The sequence below is a fragment of the Pseudonaja textilis genome, chromosome 2 (genome assembly GCF_049901715.1).
Source record: "Pseudonaja textilis isolate UNSWEBS1 chromosome 2, rPseTex1.2, whole genome shotgun sequence".
Classification (NCBI taxonomy): domain Eukaryota; kingdom Metazoa; phylum Chordata; class Lepidosauria; order Squamata; family Elapidae; genus Pseudonaja; species Pseudonaja textilis.
This window is the reverse complement of record NC_141991.1, coordinates 133,060,485-133,076,558: the sequence shown is the minus strand read 5'-3', so window position 1 is coordinate 133,076,558 and position 16,074 is coordinate 133,060,485.

Below are 16,074 nucleotides of genomic sequence, written 5' to 3'. Positions count from 1 at the left end.
AATAGAATAGAATAGAATAGAATAGAATAGAATAGAATAATTTTGTTGCATACAGCTCTCAAAGGGTCACTACCTCCATATACATACACGATATATACATGATATGAACATGACAAAATAAATAAATACAAAATTATGTATATACCCACATACCTTATATGACACAGAGAAACAACAACAGTCTAGTTTGGATGTATACATGTGCATGACTAGAAAAACGGATCTTGTGAGTTTACTAGACAGATGCCATAGAGAGAAAAGCTGATTTGATTTTACTCTCTAAAGGGGTAAGGAGCACTTCTCGTAATACAGGTACAACCACAACTGAGCCCAACATTTCCATTGTTAAACAAAGGCAGTTGTTAGGTGACTTTTGCCCTATTTTACAACCTATTTTTGCCACAGTGGTTAAGTGAATCACCGCAGTTGTAAAGTTACTAACATGGTTGTTAAGTGAATCTGGCTTCCCCATTGACTTTGTTTGCCAGAAGGCCACAATAGGTGACCCCATGATCCCGGGACACTGCAATCATGATAAATGCATGCCATTTGCCAAGCATCCGAAATTTGTTCCCATGATCATGTGGATGCTGCGATGGTTGTAAGTGTGAGAAATGCTTTTTGTTCAGTGCCAATACACTTTCAAACAGTCACTAAACGAATGGTTGTAAGTTGAAGACGACCTGTACCTTTTGTCTACAATAGATTCTAAAATCTTGCACTATTAGTATCGGGTAGTGTGAAGGCAATGTATAGTGGCGATTCCCAGATTCCTTTTTATATTCCCAACCTTTTCATTTCCATTCTTTGGTATCTTTATGGTTTTTGAAATAGTAACTGATGATGATCTTGCTAGAACATTCCCATCCCCGAGGAAGAGTGGAGATGTGAATTTGGCCACGTGGTATAAAATTAACTTTTCAGCGGGTAGGCCTTTGATTTCTATCTTTCCTTCCTGACCAAGTTGTCTTGCCTTGGAGGCTGGTTCCCAGGATGTGGACTCTGCTTTTGGGGCCACTCCTCAAGAGGTCTGCCTATTTGGATTGGGCTGATCTGTGGAGCCTTTGCAAAAGCCTCATACCAAATCCAAGAGCTGGGGTTTTGCTTTCACTTAGACAAAAAACACAGCACATCACATTATCCTCTTTGGCCTAAGAATCAATGGTGCCAAGTGGTATTTCCAAGTGATTGAAGTGGTGGTTGCATGGACACATAACTCAGGCCATCTCAGTCTTGGTGTGGACATTTTCTCCAGCTGTGCATTAAACTATCTTGCCCTTGAAACCTCCAAAATCAGAATTAAGCCTCCTGAATTAAACTGAAGAATGGACAGAGAGAAAGTCTTTATGGAATCCTCACTGTTGGTGATACCCAGATTTCTCTAGGCGGATGTCTTGGATATGGGAAAGTAGTTAAAGCAAAAACTGAAGAGTTTTTTAAAAGCTGCTCAAAACTGATAAAGCTTTAGTTAGATTTATACTAAGGCAGGGGTGTCCAACTCGGGCTGGATCCAGCCCACGGGGTGTTTAGATCTGGCCTGCGGGGCCACCCTGGAAACAGTGAAGGATGGACTAACACAAAGTAAGTTCTGCCTTTACCAATGCAAATGGTGAGCTTGGTTGTGAGATTATGAGAGTGCTCGGCTTGAGAACCCTGGATCTTTAAAGCTTGTAAGGAATGGTTTACATGAAGTGCAAGATCTATTGCACAGACCAAAGCCAGGAAAAGCACCAGGGCCAGACAAGATAACTCCTTCTTGCTTAAAAGTCTGTGCTGACCAATTGGTCCCCATCTTCACCTGAATCTTCAAAAGATCACTTCAATAGAAGTGCTATGTTCCTTTCTGCTTGAAACGTTCTACCATCATCCCAGTGCCAAAGAAGCCCTCCATCAAGGAGCTGAATGACTACAGACCAGTTGCTCTAACATCTGTAGTTACGAAAATCTTTGAAAGGCTTGTGCTGTCCCACCTGAAAACCATCACGGATCTGCTGTTAGATCCCATGCAGTTTGCATATTGAGCAAATAGATCGACAGATGATGTAGGATGTAATGCAATGGCTTTGCATTACATCCTACAACTCCTTGAATCTCCAAATACCTACGCAAGGGTCCTCTTTGTAGACTTCAGTTCAGTATTCAATACCATCATTCCAGACACTCTTCTAAGTAAATTAAACCAACTAGCGGTACCTGAACACAATTGTAAGTGGATCATAAGCTTCCTAACAGACAGGAAGCAGCAGATGAAGCTAGGCAGAATCACATCCAATACCTGTACAATCAGCACAGGGCCCCCCGAAGGCTGTGTGCTATCTCTACTTCTCCCTATATACCAATGACTGCATTCAAACGATTGATCTGTTAAAATACTGAAGTTTGCTGATGACACAACAGTGACTGGTCTCATTTGAGACAACGATGAATCTGCATACAGACAGGAGGTTCTACAATTTGCCTCATGGTGTAATTGGAACAATCTGGAACTGAACACACTCAAAACCGTAGAAATGGTGGTAGACTTTAGAAGAAACCCTCCCATACCACCACCGCTTACAATACTAGACAACACAGTATCAACAGTAGAGAGCTTCAAATTTCTAGGTTCTACTATATCACATGACCTAAAATGGACACCTAACATCAAAAATGTCATCAAAAAAGCACAACAAAGAATGTTCTTTCTGCGCCAACTCAGAAAGCTCAAACTGCCCAAGGAGCTGCTGATTTAGTTTTACAGAGGGATTATTGAGTCTGTCATCTGCTCCCCTATAACTGTCTGGTTTGGTTCTACAACCCAACAGGACAGACACAGACTTCAGAGGATAATTAGGATTGCAGAAAAAACAATTACTACCCACCTGCCTTCAATTGAGGACCTGTATACTGCACAAGTCAAAAAGAGGGCTGTGAAAATAAACTGTTTCAACTCCTTCCCTCAAAACGACGCAATAGAGCACTACACACCAGAACAACTAGACACAAGAAGAGTTTTTTCCCAAAAGCCATCACTCTGCTAAACAAATAATTCCCTCAACACTGTTCAACTATTTACAAAGTGTGCACTACTATTACAGTTAATCTTCTCATCACTCCTTATCACCCATCCCCTCCCACTTCTGATTGTAGGACTATAACTTTGTCGCTTGTATTCTTACAATTTATATTGACTGTTTCCTAGTATGATTTGATTGCTGGTTGTACCCTATGACTATTATTAAGTGTTGTACCTGATGATTCTTGACTCTTGACATGTATCTTTTCTTTTATGTATACTGAGAGTATTTACACCAAGACAAATTCCTTGTGTGTCCAATCACACTTGGCCAATAAAGTATTCTATTCTATTCTACAAGTGGAAGAAAATTGTAAAAAAGGAGGTGGGATGGAGGAAATCCTCAAAACTAACAAACTGATCTTGGTCTATCTTGGACCAGGAGGAATCTAGAATTTACCATGAAAGTCCATCCATTCATTTTCGTGTACAGATTTATGTTACTTTTGTCAGGCTCATTAATATACACAATTACAACAATAGCTGTGAACACGATTTACTGTAAATATAACTTATAGTGAAAAAAAAGACACATTCAAGATGGCCTTCCTGATGTATTATTTGAGCAGCAGAGGTAATTCGTATCTGAAGACCTGAAAACAAATTTGCTAATCAGTATGCTTGTGGGGCACTTTGTCAAATGCTTCACTTAAATCAAGATGTATTGCATCCACAGCATTCCCACTATCTATTAAGAAAGGTAGTCAATTAAGAAAAATGATTAACAAAATCCGTTCCTGCCAAATCTAGGCTGTTGTTGGATACTGCATCATTTTTAGAGTGCAATATAGTGCATTCTCTCAATTATCTGTGGCAGAATCTTTCAGCTAGCTTCCAGTGTCTGGTCTGGTAAATACTCTAGCTCTTTTGAATTTACTTTATCTTACTTTTTGAGGGTAAAGAAGATTTTTACTGTTCTGGCACCATCTAATTCTTCAGAATTTTCTTTTTTTTTTTTTTTAGCAAAGGACGTTTCACAAGACTATCAGCTCATGCCTTCAGTTGCCACAGAATTCATCTGCTGAAAATTTAAAATGATTCATAGTGAGGAGGCATTTTCTGCCTATGTCCGCTTCAGTCTCAGGTTTCAAACCTATCCCTTTGTCCTGCTCTTTAAAATCTGCCTGCTGGAACATCAAGTTTTTCTATTAGATAGATAAGATGTAACCAACATTGGAGATGCGAGGTGCTCTGCCTTTTCTTCACTACCTGTTCTCAACCTACGACCACAGTTGAACCCAAAATTTATGTTGCTAAATGATACATTTGTCTTGCTCCATTTTACGACTTTTTTTAAAAACGTTTTTTTTTTTTTTGACAACAAACATGGACAAACGCAAACACAAAACATCAAGTAAACCCGTCTTTCCATTGTACAGTGTGTCAGTTGGTACATATCTTTTGTGCACGATATCAACAGTTTTTCCCTCCAAAATTAAAATTAAAATTCATATTGTATAGATCAACTATGCAAATTATATTATATTATTATCAAATCATTATTAGACTTTAATTACAGATTCACGTCATCCTTTTCGAGCAAATCTCAACTTTTTGTGACTTTTTGTGCCAATTTGTTAAATGGATCACTGCAGTTGTGAAATTAGTAACCTGGTTAAATGAATCTGGTTTCCCTATTGACTTCGCTTGACAAGAGGTTGCCAAAGAGAATCACATGACTCCAGGACACGGCCATCGTAAATCTGAGTCAGTAGTCAAGCATCCGAATGTAACTCATGTGACCATGGGGATACCGCAATGGTCATAAGGGTGAAAAATGGTCATAAGTCACTTTTTTCAGTGCCATTGTAACTTCAAATGGTTACTAAGTGAACTGTTGAGGACCAGCTGTATTTTACCTTTTCCACTGGACAGATATACTGATTTTTTTCTTTTACTTTTACTTTTACTTTAAACGTATCTTAAAAGCACCTTTTATTATTCTTAGTTTCTTTCAGTAAATACAGATCATTCTGATTTTTATTTTCCTAACAGCAACCTACCTGCATACAGGCATATGCATCACACACACACACACACGCACAGAGCTAAGTATAGATATATATGTAGCTCCAGTCAACCTCTGTAGTTTCTTCCTTTGTGTCCTGGTTCTTTTTCTGTATTTGTCCTCTTTGTTTTCAGACATTCATTTAGCTTTTAGTGTTAACCACAAGCTTCTTTTCCTATCTTGTTTTTCTTCTTCACTGGTATTGATTGTAATTGTGCTCTTCATATCTTCTCTTTTAGAATTTCCATCCTTGGCCTTTGCCAGATCTCGAAGCCTACTGAGACCCATTTTTGAAATCTTGTTGAAGTTTTGCGTTTTGTCTATATTCTTTTTTTTTTTTCAGTTCCCTTAAACCCAAAACTCCAACATTGCATACTTACTTTCCTCCAGTGTCCCTGCTACTTCCACATCCCCAGCTAAATCTTTCGAATTGATTTATAGCATATCAGACCGATTAATCCGCCTGCGCCTTCCCTCACTTTTGAAGGTAAAAGTTGTCAGCAAGATAAGTAAGAAATTTCCTGGAAGTGTTACGCTTGGAAGAGTTTATCCTCCAACAGAGACAGGTAGTCCTTAACTTACAACAGTTCATTTAGTGACCATTCAAAGTTACATAGCACTGAAAAAGGTGACTTTTCGACCATTTTTCATGCTTACAAAAATTGCAGCAACCCCTACGATCAAAATTCACCCACTTGGCAATGGACTTATATGACGATTGCAGTGTCATGTGAGTTTTCCAAACACTCCTGAAATCGAATAGAGATCTCTTTAGGAAATGCTACCTGTGTGTTAAGTTGCAGGTTCCATTTGGGAAAATATCCATGGTTTCTATCTGAATCTTTTGAATAATTACTGGGATAAATGTTAAATGACTCCTGCTTGTTCTATCCTGGGAATTACTTTCACTGAAGGATTTCATGGAATTATCTTTAACCTGAGCAAAAGGGAGGATATTCAGTTCTATCCCCATAGACATACACCTTTAAATTATTTTGGATCTTTTCTTGCCTACTTTATAGGGCAGTGATGGCGAACCTTTCAATTGTGGTGTGCCAAAAGCACATGAGCATGCACAACAACCCCCCATAACCTGCACTGTGCATGTGTGCGCCTCCCAGCTGATTTTTGGCCCATTTGAGGCCTTTTTCGGCCTCCCAGAGGCTCGAGGGAAGCCTCTGCAGCCTTTGGAGGCCGAAAAACAGGCCTGTTGCAGTGCAGGTAAGTTTGGCTGGGGCTCACATGCCCACACAAATGGCTCTGCGTGCCATCACAGATATAGGGAAAATATAAAGTAGGAAGAGGAAGATGGATTGGATATGTTTACCGCCTCAAGTTATTGGTAAACAATAATGAAAGTGGGATATGAATAAATAAACAAATATGCCAAGTCTAACAGAGTATTTGTCACCATATTAGCGAAAAAGCTTTTGAAATCCTGAGTGTTGTAATATGGAGACAACACAATGATTTTTTCATGGCCCAATCCACCAAAGAGCCAGTGATATTGTACCTGGCACGCTTTGTGAAGCCACCCCATGTGGTTAGATTTGGAGTCGGGTGTCTTTGCAATTCCAAGTAATATCTCAATTATGAATAATTGAATAAAATATGCTAGTAATGTATTCATTCATTAAATAGGCTGCTTAGCTCCTAAATGGTGCTTTACAGGTTAAAAAAAAGCCAAGTTGTAAAAGCATACAGCTGAATGGAAGAGCAAAATACCAAAACGATAACATAAAATTGGGGCTCCATCATCACCTTGTCTTCAAGGTCTGGGAGAACCACCAAGGCTTCAGTAATTCCCCAGGTGATATTAAGATGGCTGCCAGACAAATTTCTTGGTGGAGATCATTCCAGAGGGGCAGGAATTGCAGCTGAGTAGGTGAGTTTCCTCAATCCTGTAACATGACATTCTTTCATTGAGGAACCCCAGAGTGCATTTACCTGCGAGGCCGAAGAGGACGGGTAGAGAAGACTGGAGATAACTAGATTCTTCAGGTAAATTCTGCCTCTAGAAATCAGGATGACCCTGATCCAGATGGACTTTCATAAAGTCCTAAAGACTTAGTTGTATGTCCAGGAACGTACATGTATGAAAGGACACGTCTCCTGTCTATGCTAATGATTGCAAACTGAGCTGTTTTGATTTTGTTTTTTGATATTGTTCATCCCCCAGAAACATTTATGGGTAGGTATGCAAATTGATAAATAAATAAATAAATAAATAGCCAGGACTTGTGCCACAAAGGGCTTTGAACGTAATATAACCAGCCTCTTGGCTTGCACCTAGAGACCAGTTGACAATCAGTAGGGCTCCAAAGCCATGGAATCATGCGTGTTTCAAAATGCAGCATCCCCATCACTATCTAGATGGCTGCATTCTGGACCGGTTGTAGCTTCCAGACAGTCTTCAAGGGCAGCCCTATTTAGATGCATTACAGTAATTCAATTTTTAGGTGATTAGAGTGACTGTCTGATAAATTTCCCAATTCAAGAAAGGGTACAACTGGAACGCGACCTGAGAGTCCAAGAGGACCCCCCCAGATTATTCACAAACCTTGAATCTGAAGTGCAATCCGATGGAGAGTCAGTATTGCGATATTTCTAATTCTGGAAGACCTAGGTAGGCGCAGCCTTTTGGTCTTGTCAGGACTGAGTCTGAGTCTGTTCTTCCCAGAACAAAACAACAGGAAAAAAAAAAACCACAATAAGGATAACACTAACACAATGGCACTCAAACCCACTCTAATTCAAACTTTACAAAATGCTAGCAAGGTCAAGTCCAAATGAATCTTAGAGTAGGGTGTTTCAGAGGGTAGGCACTGTAACAGAAGAGGCACACCGCTGGAGAGCATTGGACAGAATCTGAAGCCCACACTTTTGGATTTAGGCAGGGAGACAGAACTAACTGGAGAAAGATGGTTCCACAAATAACCCAGCCCCATGCCATGAAAGTTTAATAGGTGGCACACTAACTCATTGAATTGCTTCTGGAAGTCTGTGAAGCAGAGGGAGAAGAGATCCTTAAGTGGTTTTGGGACAGACCTCCTAATACTCCAGACTGGAATTAGCTCTAGAAAAAGGAGAAGAACCACTGCAGAGTCATGGCCCCCACTCCCAATCTCTGAGTCCATCTAGACCAGTGGTTCCCAACCTTTTTTTCGCCCTGCACCCCTAAAGAAATTTCACTCGAACCTCGCACCTCCTGAAATTTAGACTTTAGGAACTACTGAACGCATTAAATATATGGTAGGATTGAATCTTTTCAGCTACGTATGTGACGGCCACTAAATAATGATACTTAACTCTAAGATGAAAACAAAGTTAATCCATTGCATAATAAATAAAAATGCCAACATATAGCCAATACCCTATTATTTACCTGGACTTTTCTCGCACCCCCTGGAATATCGTCTTGCACCCTAAGGGAGTGCGAGCACCCCAGGTTGGGAACCCCTGGTCTAGAAGGATATCATGATTGATGACTGGAAGCTTCTGAGAGGTGGAGGAGAACCATTCCTATCCTGCTCTTGCCAGAGGTCATCCACAACCACAGTCGATACTGTCACAGTCTTTTACAGAGGCCTGGTACAGGACAAACATGGGTTCAGATGACCTACTTCCTTCAAGGCTTTTTGCAACTGCAGGGTGACCACCTTCTTGTCATCTTCTTGTCCAGCAAGGGCTTCTTGAGAAGAGGGTGGGCCATCGTCTCTGTAAGCATCAATGAGAACATCGTATCTCATCAGTGATGGGATTCCAAAAAAATTGCTACCAGTTCTGTGGGCGTGGCTTGGTGGGCGTGGCAGGGGAAGGATACTGTAAAATCCCCACCCCCTCCCCGCCCCACTAACCTGCTTTCCAGCTCCGTTCTCCTGTGCAGGGCAACAAAAGAAGACTCAGCCAATCAGCTGGGACTCGGGAAGCAGAGAATAGATGGGGGCAGGGCCAGTCAGAGGTGGTATTCTCTGAACTACTCAAAATTTCCACTACCGGTTCTCCAGAACTGGTCAGAACCTACTGAATATCACCTCTGTCTCTCACACGGATGGAATTCACCACCACCTGGATTCAACCACACATCCTGTGAGAAACCTTAGCTATACAGACAGCTGAGTTCATCATCCTGAGAACCCTGTCCACTCAGGACTAACACAATCTAAGTTAACTTATTCCCCCCCCTCCAAAAAAAAACCACAACCGGATGTTTCTTTGCTAAATCCACAAGACAACACACCATCAAAATAGAGTTTGGCATGAATGTGATTTGTTTTCCAACAGTGCCTAGAATATTCCTCACAATACATTACACGTGGCTTGATTATAGAACATGTGATGTGTTCTTCATTAAAAAAAAAAAACTTCACTGTAGAATGGATGGCATAACAATTAAGCAGATGCAGATCTGCCTTGAAAATGTTACCCAGGGAGTGGACTCCAATGATTCCTCATCAAATTGAACCAAGGCAACATGGAGGCTGCCCCAAGAATTAGGTCTGGGCCCCCTACATTTCCATTTTTTTTCTAAACAATATACAGTGGATAAAGAGGTAGAGGTAATACCTATCAGGTTTGTAGATGACACAAATACTAATATTAAAATTTTAAAAAATGAAATTTAATATAGACAAATGCAGAATTCTTAGGTGGAGAACAAAATATCAAATGCACAAGTACACGATGACCTGGCATTTTGTATTTGTAAAAACATCTTGGAAATTGACTTGAAACTGGGTCTGAGCCAGGAGATGGAGATGGCTGCAAAAAAGGTACCGTATTGAAACTGTAGACTGTATCAACAGAAGTATAATTTCCAAACCCCAGGACATAAGTGTTCTACTTTGATGAGACACCTGCCCTTCTTCCCCCACTCCGCCTTACATATTGTAGCAAGTTCTGAGCAATATATTTTTTAAAGATTCAGAAAAAATGGAGCAGGTGCTAGGAAGAGCAATGGGATGATCAGGAAAGCTAAATCCTATGGATCGTTGAATGTGTTCAGAGACAAGATAGCCATCTAGTTTGGCCAACTCTGATTAGGACATCTGCATTGAGCAAAATTGGAATCAATGGCTCCTCTCAACTCCATGTCTCCATGAAGCAAAGAAACATGAACAGAGAGCACTTTGAACATGTGCAATGAGTGGTAACTGTTGTTCACTTAGGAACTTTGAACACTTTCCCACTGAAAGTTTAACAACAGACAGACAAACAAATAGAGATGACAGATGATAGAAATAGACAGACAGACAGACAGACAGACATAACCTGAGTCTTTTTTTCCTTAAGAAATTTACATAGGAATTACTTTGATGGATTGGACTACACAATTCAATCAATAACTGTTGCAAAATGTTTGTGCAAAGTTCATAAGTATGGTGTGAAGAAGCAGACTTTTGTTTGTTGTTCCCTGGATTGTATACTTAAAGATATATGGTGTGACTAATAACTAGCTATGGGCATCTGGCTAGCAACATCAAATGAATTCATATGATTTAAGATATCTAATTTTATAGTGAAATATGTGCCAACCATTTGTTAATTAGCAAAATGTGAAGAAGCTCATCTATCTTTTACATATGGCCAGCGTTTCCATTGGGAAAAAACGGTGACGGAGATCAATCCTGTCCCTTGCTGTATCCAACTAGATTTCTACCAAGCTTTGCTTTTCAAATTCTGGGGCAATATAAGACCGTCTGATTGCAGTATTTTTTTAAAAAAAATCTATAGCTTGAATAGCTGATCTCTCATGTCTACCATCATATCTGCAACAGGGAGGAGAGAGAGATGATAATAGGTGATAGGTAGGTAGGTAGGTAGGTAGGTAGATAGATAGATAGATAGATAGATAGATAGATAGATAGATAGATAGATAGATAGATAGAATGATGATGATAGGAGAGAGAAATAGAGAGGAGAGCAAGGGGCGAGGGAGAGGGAGGGAGAGAGAGAGAGGGAGGGAGAGGAGAAGGTGGGGGAGAGAGGGGGGTGAGAGATAGAAAGGAGAGAGGGGAGGGAGAGAGAGAGGAGAGGAAGAGAAGGAGGGAGGGAGGGATAGAGAGGAGAGAGAGAAGAGGGGGAGGAAGGGAGAGAGGAGAGGGAGGGAGAGGGAGAGGGAGGAGACATGGAGAGAGGGAGGGAGGGGGAGAGAGATGGATCACCAGAAGCTCAGAGCTGCTTGCGAACTGGTGCAGATTTTGTGAATAACATGCCCTCAAGCTGGTCCTGTTTGTAATGACTGCCAATAGATTCTTCCAACTGCAAGTCACTCATCTCTGTAGAAAGGTAACCGCGGTGAGTTCAATGGTATTTAGGAAAGTGTAGGCCTTAGTTGTTTTTCATACTTTCACCGGTGTAAGAATGCTCCTTCTGGGATGGAACAACCAGAAACCTCTGTAGCCCATAATCCAACTCCCTTATCTTTATTTTCTTCTAAAGAGTGCCTTTCTGATACCTGTTGTTTAAAATCCTGATCATCATCATCATCATCATCTTTTAACGACCCCATAACCTCTTGCAAGGTGGAGTCTTGGCAACTGAATGGTGTTTAATGGCCGGATGACATTCCTGTTGCCAATTTTAAAACCCTGACATAGTGGCCACTAATTCTCCACTGCCATCCATTCCCTGGTCCCTCCTTCACTCAATCCCAACCCTTGGGGTTATCCTGGGAGGCATCTTTGGCAATGGCAATCTTTTTTTGGTGATGGGAATGCTAATACTGGTAGTCCTCGACATACAACAGTTCATTTAATGACTGTTGGAAGTTACAATGGCACTGGGAAAAAAAGTGACTTATGAGCGTTTTGCACACTTATATCCATTGCAGCATCGCCTAGTCACACAATCAGAATTTGGACACTTAGCAACCGGTTCATATTTATGACCTTTGCAGTGTCCCGGGGTCACTTTTTGCAATCTTTTGAGAAGCAAAATCAATGGGGAAGAATAGAATGGAATGGAATAGATAATAGAATGGAATAGAATGGAAAGGAATAGATAATAGAGTAGAGTAGAGTAGAGTAGAGTAGAAATAGAATAGAATAGAATAGAATAGAATAGAATAGAATAGAATAGAATAGAATAGAATAGAATAGAATTCTTTATTGGCCAAGTGTGATTGGACACACAAGGAATTTGTCTTGGTGTAAATACTCTCAGTTTACATAAAAGAAAAGATACATGTCAAGAGTCAAGAATCATCAGGCACAACACTTAATAATAGTCATAGGGTACAACCAGCAATTAAATCATACTAGGAAACAGTCAATATAAATCTTAAGGATACAAGCAACAAAGTTACAGTCCTACAGTCGCAAGTGGGAGGGGATGGGTGATAAGGAGTGATGAGAAGATTAACAGTAATAGTAGTGCAGAGTTTGTAATAGTTGAACAGTGTTGAGGGAATTATTTGTTTAGCAGAGTGATGGCATTTGGGGAAAACACTGTTCTTGTGTCTAGTTGTTCTGGTGTGCAGTGCTCTATAGCCTCGTTTTGAAGGAAGGAATTGAAACAGTTTATGTCTGGGATGTGAGGTGTCCGTAAATATTTTCACAGCCCTCTCTTTGACTCGTGCAGTATACAGGTCCCCGATTGAAGGCAGGTGGGTAGTAATTGCCAGATTCATTTAACAACTGTGTGGCTCACGGTGGCAAAAGAATAGGGCCAAACTCACTTCGTCAACCTCTCGTTTAACAACAGAAATTGTGGGCTCCATTGTGATCGTAAGTCGAGGACTACCCATAGGTGAAGCTAAATCTTAGAAAGGTGTGTGTGTGTTTTCACCCCGTCGTGTTGAATTTTACAATGTGTCGTCCCCCCCTCCTCGCCTTGGGAACCACCAGGCTGTCTCCGGCTTGCACGCAAGGGCGCTTCGCCTTTAAGGGGTTGGCGTTCCGCTTCGCTTGAGAAGCGGTTCCAAGTTCCCCAGGCTCAGGGCGTGTCTGTCCCCAGAGTGACACCAGTGGAGGCGGGGGGCTGGGGGGGCGCGCGCAAGGGGGAGACCGGCAAGAAGCCTGCCCACTGCAGGACCGAGCCTGTCCCTCCTTTGCAACTGCCCAGGGTCGACGGGGGAAATACGGCCGATCCCGGACTGGCACAGCCAGATTTCCCTTCCCACCCCACCGCCTGCATCTACTCCCTTACTATCCGCTCTGGCTGGGCTCTGCTTGTTTGCGTGCGCCGCGCCGCACCGCGCCACAGCCGGGGAGGATGCGCCTTGTTCCAGCGGCGGCGGCGGCGGTGGTGGTGGTGGCGGCGGCGGCAGCTGCTGCTGCTGCTGCTGCTCGTGTCCGGGGAGAGCGCGGTGATTAGCCAGATGGGGACCGGCCTGCCCGGCTGACGGAGCGGGGGAGGAGCAGGCGCTTTTGTTGCCGCTGCAGCCGCTGGACCGCCCGCTGCAAAAGGAGAAAGCGAGGCGCCCCGGAAAAGGTAAGGCAAGGCAAGGCTCGGAGGGGGTCCGTCGTCGCCAAAGGGGGAGAGAGGGGCAGACGTCGGGGTCTGGAGGAGAGAAAGGGGATGCGGGCCCGAGCGTGTGGAGCCAAAGGGCCGCCCGGAGCTGTCACCGGTTGGGGGTGGGGTGGGGGGGAAGGGAGGGCCGGGAGGATGGATGGAGAGTTGATGATGGCGAAGGAGAGACGTCCGGTCCTGATGAGGAGAAGGCAAAAGAGCCTTTTTTTTTCCTCCCCCCCGCCCCGATCCTAGTTCATGTTTTGGGTACCTTAGGTGGGGGGTGTCATCCCTCTACCGTTTCCCCAAAAGGATGCTCCAGCTTGTTCCCTTCCCCCCCCACCTCATCCCCATCCCCTTCGGATCAAGGTGAGAGTTTGGTCAAGGAAAAACACCGCCGTGGTCTTTTGCTTTAGAAGTGATTTGACAGATGGGGCACGGGAGGGGGGTAACGTGGGGGGGGGGGGCGGGGGGAGGTGAGAAGGATGCCAACCGCTTGCCAGCTTGCAGGGCTGCAGCTTAAATAGGTGAACTATAAATGGAAGAACAAGATCCATGGATGGCTCCTGATGGACTTGTGCCAGCCTTAGGGCTGCCTTGGAATGGTTCTCTCCCTCAGCACCCTCCCCACTTCTCCTCCTCCTCCTCCCCCTCCCCTTTGCTTAGAGACAGAGCGGCTGGGGGGGGGAGAGGAAGAAGGATGCAGTTTTCAAGGCCAAGAGAGCTGGCTGGCTGCCTCCCATCCTGGCTGTTTGTTTGTGCCTGCAGAGTGGTCCTCCTTGGCCTTGGGCCTTCTGAAGGAGGCTGGCTGGATGGTTTTTTTTGTTTTTTAAAGGAAACTGGACGGATGTGGTAGTGAAGGAGGGAGAGGCAGATGGACAGAGATCCCCAGGGCTCAGAGTAGGAAGGGGAGGGAGAGGAAAAGGGACTCAAAGCACAGGCTGGATGGTCAGGGGAGGAGGGGTGCGTTTATGATCTCCAACGCCACACGCTAGAATTGCTTAGAGGCCCCCTTGTTTAATTTGAAATAACCGCTAGCTCAGAGTTGTTACACCTATAAAATAGGAGGCTTCCTGAAACCATCAGCTGCTGATAGGGAAATCTCAAAGAGAAGATGCTGGGCATTTCATTTTCATTACTTAAGAGCGAGGAAAGATGCCATGCGTTTGCCCCGTAACACCTTCCCCTCAAGCTCTTCTTGATTGGTGATTATGGTTCAGATCCGGTACCTGGAAAGCAGATTTTAAAGACGGAGGCCACAGCATATTCTGAATTTTGTAACTCTATATGAGATTCACTGATACCAATTGAATTCCCCACTTGGCCACAAAATGGTGGAGGGGAGGGGGCCAAAGTCCTCGTCATTTTTTAAGATCCTGCTGCTTAGGGGAATCCTTTCATACCAAATGGATGTAAAAATGCATTCTTACTGATTTAAAGGGAATGGCCTCAGTCTTTGTCATCCTCCGGCCCCATAGAAGAATAAATGTTAGGGATATGGAAAGGCCGTGTCTCTTGGCGAAGCAAGGAAGCAAGATTTATGCTCCCTGATTGGAATACCCTCGGTTGTAAACCTTTGTTCACTTTTCCTTATTAAACCCCTTTCTTTTCTGGAGCAGAGAGAGATGCTCTCCCAGTCTGATTTATGAAGCATGATGGATTAAGGGCTGCCACTGGGAGATGGGATGAACATAAAATCTGGATTTGACACACATTTGTTTTGTAACCTTGGGAAAGTCACTTGGCCTTCAGTCTCCCCCAACAAATTTGCCCCACGATTAAGTGACTTGGAGAATTAAGCATGGGTTTATCCTGAGGTGTATATATATATATGTATACAAGGGCAGGAGGAGGAAAATGAGCTGTCCAGCTCCTGAAAAGTTGGAAGGAAGTACACAATTTTGGTAATTAGTAGTGAAGCCCGTGGTTTTTAGGAAACTACTTAATAGAACTTGCTCTGCCTCCCTCACACTGCCTTCTTCCTCCGCCCCCCCTCCCTACATATACACAGAGGACATGTGGGGAAAATACCCTTAAGCAAATCTATCTTTAAAGCAGGCACAGAATCAATCTGCATTTTATAACATGGTACTAAAGGAGGTACTGTCCCTCCTTCCACCCCTACTTGTTATTGGTTGGGTCAGAAGCAGGAAAAAAAAAACCCTTAATTTAATGTCTTTGGATGCATTGGGTTAGAAAATACAATTTACTACAAGAACAAATTTGATACAAAGCAGAACAAAAGCAGAGATCACTTTCTCGTCATTTTCGCTCAGAATCATCAACATGGAGATGAAGACGTTACTAGAAACTTTTGAGCATTATTAAATCCATGCCAGATTCCTAAGTAACCAGGTGACCAGCAGATGGAATGGTGTTTTTTTTAATCTCATCTCTGTGTCAGATCAGAACAATCTTTTGTTAGATGAGAACTACTGCACATATACATATTGTTAAATATCTGAGATATTTACCATCTGGTCACAATCTGTTTTTAGAGTGAGCCCATGCCTAGTGACAGAATACTTCCTTTACATGAGGACTAACCACAATCCAAGTC